Source organism: Rhinoderma darwinii, unplaced genomic scaffold (genome assembly GCF_050947455.1).
Source record: "Rhinoderma darwinii isolate aRhiDar2 unplaced genomic scaffold, aRhiDar2.hap1 Scaffold_69, whole genome shotgun sequence".
NCBI classification, from domain to species: domain Eukaryota; kingdom Metazoa; phylum Chordata; class Amphibia; order Anura; family Rhinodermatidae; genus Rhinoderma; species Rhinoderma darwinii.
This window is the reverse complement of record NW_027464249.1, coordinates 2,052,501-2,058,629: the sequence shown is the minus strand read 5'-3', so window position 1 is coordinate 2,058,629 and position 6,129 is coordinate 2,052,501. Positions and strand designations below refer to the sequence as shown.

The following is a 6,129-nucleotide window of genomic DNA, read 5'->3' as shown; positions in this document are numbered from 1 at the left end:
GAAGAGCAGCTGGTAAGTAATGAGTTGAGGACAGGAGGCTGAGTTGTTGATAAAGACTAGAGCGGCAGAGTGCCAATTACTGCGCTCAGCCTCCTGCCCTCACTAATTTAAAAGTGATGGGCTGCTACCATACTGACAAGAGGGGGGCATCTGACTGACTGCATTGGGCAGCCTTAGAGGTGTGCGACATGGTGCTGCATCCTCCCACCATGTAGGGGGCGCAACTGTGCAGGCCGTGCTTTGGACTCTATATTCTCTGCTCCTCGTTACACACACTGAGGAAGCAGAGGAAGCAAGTGCAGAGCCGAGGAGGAAGCTCCGCCCACAGTCCGACCTGCAAGAAACCTGTGCAGCTGGAGAGATGGTAAGTTCCTGTGAGTGTGTATATATGTATACATGCCTTGTGTCTGACTGTCTGTCTATGTGTGTGTATATATGTGTCTCTATATGTATACATGCTTTGTCTGTCTGTGTCTGTGTGTGTGTGTGTGTGTGTGTGTGTGTGTGTGTGTGTGTGTGTATATATGTATACATGCCTTGTGTCTGACTGTCTGTGTATGTCTATGTGTGTGTATATATGTGTTTCTATATGTATACATGCTTTGTGTGTGTGTGTGTGTGTGTGTGTGTGTGTGTGTGTGTGTGTGTGTGTGTGTGTGATCGCAATTTGAGTCACGTTACGCCTTGATCTCCATGCAGGTTCAAATCAGGTGGGGGGGGGGCGAGCTCGGAGAAGCAACAGATACACTGAGACGTTTCTCAAAGTAAAAATCCTTCTGCTTTTATTTAACTGTGGTGGTCGCTTTTATAGCGGCAGAACAAAGAACATTCCATACATATGAGTCATCTGTATATTCAATCCTTACATCCTTTTTTCCCATAAAGCCCATTGGTGGAACTCAAGGTATTCCCTTAGGCTTCCTTTATGCTTAGGGGGGGGGTTGGTCAATTGATTGTCCACCATCTGTTTACAATTTCAATGGACATCAAAGCAGCTGTAAACTATTTCCTCTCTTAACCTTTCTAAAATACCCATTCTATTGTAACACATGTTCTCCTCTATAACATTTCACTCATTGAGGTCCCAGATACATTATACATATATTTATACCATAACAATCCCTCCTTTTGTGATTTTACCAACACCTAAATTCCAATGCTACTTCTATCTCCTGATAGCAAGGCTTCGATCCATTTCTTCACTTGATTCACACAGGTATGTAGGTGGGGTAATCTCACAACACTCTTTCATCATAATGTATAGGCCTCTGATTGAATGCTTCCCTTATTTTGCAAAATGTATAACAATTAAAACATGTAAGCAATATAAACAATATTATGAAACATATCAAGGGTTGGAATAACATATGCAGTATCTTAGTGGCAGTGGGGGAAAATCCTGTAAATATGTCATACCAATGATGGGCACTGGCATCTTTTATTGCTGACGATAAATTTATTACTTCCTTAGCTGCTATTGTAGCCAATACTTTCACTTTACTTAGAGTTACATTATGGGCTGCTATCAATTTCTTTACATCTTTAGACTTTTGTAACACTTGTTTTAACTCTTCCAGTGGCAAACTAAAATTTCCATAGGGCAAAGGTTCAGGTACCCATACAGTGGACATTATTTCTTCTAAAGTAGGCAGGAACACTATAGTTTGGTTCCCCCAAGTCAAATGCGCCACATTGTATAGACATCCTGAAAATGGTCCTATGAGATTAAACTGGCTAAGGGTCTGCTTGTCGTTAGTTATTAAGCATACATGCTGTGGACCTACTTCAATATAAACCTGTAGGTTAGCTTCTGGGATTATAGTGAGTGCGCATACATTATCCTGGTGCTGCATTAGACAGGGTTCATATATCCCTGACTGTTGATTACATACATATCCTTGCTCTGTTAATTGGCACAAATCTATATTCCTTGTCTTATTTTGAGAATCTATGTGTGTTCCTTTCATTTCTGGCATCCAATATTGTCCTAATAATGTCACCGGATCAATCATTACCATTGGCATAACAATAAATTTGCATAATAGAGTAGGATTTTTCACATTAAATGCTATTAGTCTTCCTGCGCACCATCTAGGTGTACACTCAGTATACTCAGGCTGTAACAATAACCACGTATCATTTCTCTCTCCTATGGGCAGAATGTCTGTCCATTGCCTAACATGACTACTAAACAATTTATTCTTAAAATTATTCATCTGTTCTTGTTGCCACATCGTTTTAAGCGTACATACTGTCCAATTTACTAAAGTTGATACATTCTGTAATGTTCTATATTCGGTTATCATACTTTCATTAAAAACATTTAGGAACAGTTCATCTATAGTTAACCCTTTCTGTTGTATGGCAAAGGTAGTAGGTAACCATGAGGCACCTATCCTTAATGCAGTAGATGTGTCGTCTCCCACTGAGTTTCATTTGTTCATAACTGTTTCTAACTGTATACCATTCAATACTCCTAATCCCGTTCCTACCCCTCCTAATAGCGGGTCATACCATTCTCTTTTTTGTCTATGACAGCTGGGGGATTCAGGGAAGGAAATATTGAAGTGTACATTCTTTTTCTGCTGTTGGGTTACAGCGCTCTTACAAGTGTGTGGGATTCTTTCCAGACTTTGTACTGTTATATGTGGCTTAAAACTATCTCTTAAAATTGTTATCAAGAATACAAAATATCTTCTATTTCTTATTTGGCTATTATTCATACATAATATCATCCCATCAGTTTCTTTTATTACAATCGTAGAGTTGAGCCTCTCCTTGTTGCATCTTTCATAAGTCTTATTTATCATTTCATTTCTATTTTTACTGGTTGTATATTTCTATAGATACTGTAAATCTGGTTCATAACAACAAAACAACAGCCGTCTCTTCTTGTATGCTAATGTTGGCTGTTTTGTCTATGTGAAGGTACACAGTCCCTCCATGTGGTCCTTTCATTTCTCCAAGTCCCTTCGGTTGTAGTCACATTTGTAGTATAACACGGGTCATTGGCCTTACAGGTGTAGTTACCCTGCTTTCTATCCACTGTGGCATTCGCCCACCCTGTCCTGAACTGTTCCAGTGATTCTGTACTGATTACGTGTACAGAAGTAGCAGTTCTGCCTTTTTGTATAAGAGCACACGCAACAACCGCCGCAACAACCGCAAAGATCTTCATTCTTCTGGCTGAAGAACCTTTTTACAATGACTGGCGTGAATCCAGCTTGCCTTTCCTTCGAGCTTCACTGAGGTGCTTGTAACGAGTAGGACTTGAAAAGGACCATCAAACCTTGGCTCAAGGCTCTTCCTCACGTGTCTTTTGACAACGACCCAATCTCCTGGTTCTAGCTTATACGTCAACTGAATCAGGACCTGGAATGGAAGCAAAGACTTGTGCATACACCTTGGTCAATTGTTTGTTCAGCGTTTATACATAATCTGTTAGTCTACCATACTGCATTTGGAGCACCTGTGGAAAATAACATCCTAATCTGGGAGCCGACCCAAATAAGATCTCATATGGGCTGAGACCTGTTCTTTTTGTGGGCGTGTATCTTACTGAGAACAAGGCTAATGGTAGACACTCGGTCCATGGTTTCCCGGTTTCTACCATTGCTTTTTGGATTTTCAATTTGAGAGTCCCATTTAGTCTCTCAACCTTCCCACTGCTTTGTGGATGGTATGGTGTATGTAGGGCTTGACTTATGGCTAGAGCTGACAACACATGGTTCATGATTTCACCCGTAAAATGAGTTCCTCTGTCGCTCTTGATCACCTCTGGAACTCCATATCTGCACACCACCTCGTTGATCAGTTTCTTTGCTGTGGCTACGGCTGTAGCTTTGGTTACTGGAAATGCTTCTGGCCATCCTGAAAAGAGATCAATACAAACAAGCACATACTCATAGGTACCGACTTTTGGTAATTGAATATAGTCTATCTGTAGTCTCTGGAATGGGTAAATTGGTCTGGGTGTGTGCTTCTGTGGTACTTTTACAGTTCTTCCAATATTATGTGTTGCACAGATCATGCATCCTTGTGTAAAACTGCTGGCCATCACACTAAACCCTGGAGCATACCACACCTTGTTAACCAAGTCCATCGTTGCCGTTTTTGACTGGTGTGTCTGTCCATGCGTTACCTGTGCCATCATAGGGAACATTGTCTTAGGCAGGCACAGTTTATTCTGGCATTGCCAGAAGCCATCTTTTCGTAGCGTTGCTCCTTGGGCCGTCCACTTGTCTTTTTCTTCTTCTGTTGCTTGTCCTTGAAGTTTTTGCAGTAGTTCCGGGCTTACAGCTGGTCTTGTTTCCTCTGGATCTTTTATCTGACATACGGCTGCTAACACGGGTAGCTTCTGTGCTGCTTGCTTTGCCGCTTCGTCTGCCAGGGCATTTCCCCTTTTGTCTCTGGTGAACTCACCTTAGTGTGAGCTTTAATTTTTACTACTGCTACTTCTGTGGGTAACATCAGGGTCTCCATCAAGTATTTTACAAAGTCTGCATTCTTTACAGGTGTACCTGCAGAGGTCAAAAACTGTCTAGCCCTCCATATGGGGCCATAATCGTGTGCAATCCCAAAAGCATATCGAGAGTCAGTGTATATATTTGCTGTCTTTCCTTCTGCATGTTGGCATGCTGCTGCCAGGGCCTTAAGCTCCGCTTCTTGTGCTGAGCGGGACGCTGGTAAGGAGGCTGCTTCTAGGACTACATCTTCGGTGGTTACTGCATATCCTGTAAGAAAAGATCCTTCTACACAATACCTTGAACCATCCACAAAGAGTATTAGGTCTGGGTTTTGGAGTGGGGTATCTTTTACATGTGCGAACCCCACTGTTTCCTGGGCCATAAGGGCCATACAATCATGTTCATCAGTTTCAGGCAAAAATTGTGACCATACTTTACCTACGTCTTCTCCCCCTTGCTCCAAAGGCAGTAAGGTAGCTGGGTTCAATGTAGTACAGCGGTGTAAAGTAACCTGCTCAGGAAGAAGAAGAGCACAGGTTAATCTCAAATGTCTTGCAGTGGACAAATGCTTAGGTTGTACTTGAGTTAGAATAGCAGTAATATCATGTGGTGGAAATGCCAGGACCAAATCTGAGGCCTTGTTTAACATTGAATTTACAGCAATGATAGCTCTCACACATGATGGGGAACCTCGGGCCACAGGGTCTAGTCTAGCTGAATAACATGCTACCGGGCGCTGCTGTGGTCCATGACTTTGTGTGAGAACCGCAGTGTCATGTCCATTTTGTTCAGTACAGTACAAAGTATATGCTTGCGTAGAGGTACTCCATGGATTGGTGTCACAAGCCGCTACCAAACACAACTCCTCCTCATTCAGCTGATAATCCAAAATACTTTGAGAATCTCACTTTTATCAGGTTCTGCAAATACTTGATTAATACAAAAACAAATAAAAATAAAACATTCCCAAAAACTTTACATCAAATTAACAATGTCCAGACAAGTTTTGTTTTGCCTTCTCCCTCATCCAAATCCATAAAGACTCGTGTGAGTGACGTCACATCGCCTCCTGTGTAACTTTGCTGGAGGGGGATGGTCTCTTACACATAAACCAAAATTGTACCTGATCAGTTCCTTCACCCTTCCCCCCTTTGTGGACTCTGCGAGAGTGATGTAGCAGAGTTCAAAACGACATCTCAACATAACACTAATTTAACCTCCTGTAATGTACAACAGCCTGAAACAAAAATGCCTTTTTCCTGACAAACATTTGATCTTTACAATGACATAATTTCTATGTGAAATCAAAAATAGAACAATTGTAGTTAGTTATTCAATAAAACAGAAAATATTATCTCTGATAACATTATTTACTGCAAACCAATAAACAGTATAACGGTGGGGGCACATACATTTTCAAAACCCCCCGTGTCTCACAGTATCTGTAGTTTAATACGTCTGAATTATCAAAACACATGAAATCTGATCACATCATAACACATAAATATCGTAACTTTTATAACCAACAGCGCTTGCGCAAAAGAGAAGAAATTTATTTCGGTTTGTAGACATTACTGATATATATATCTCTCAGCAGTGCATATTGAGATCCCTTTGTCTCATCAGCCCTGCAGACTGCACCCAGTCAGCCCCCCTCCTCCTC

The 6,129-nt window shown here is 41.5% G+C and overlaps 1 protein-coding gene across 1 annotated transcript in view; it reads left to right on the top strand.

The window, feature by feature from the left end:
• Positions 1–306: 306 nt before the first annotated feature.
• The window catches only part of LOC142728758 (protein phosphatase 1 regulatory subunit 36-like), a 70,738-nt gene continuing 64,915 nt past the window's right edge, over positions 307–6,129 (top strand). Inside the window, exon 1 of the mRNA XM_075849136.1 lies at positions 307–364. The gene's annotated coding sequence lies outside the window, so the exon portion shown is untranslated. The remainder of the gene's footprint in view (positions 365–6,129) is intronic.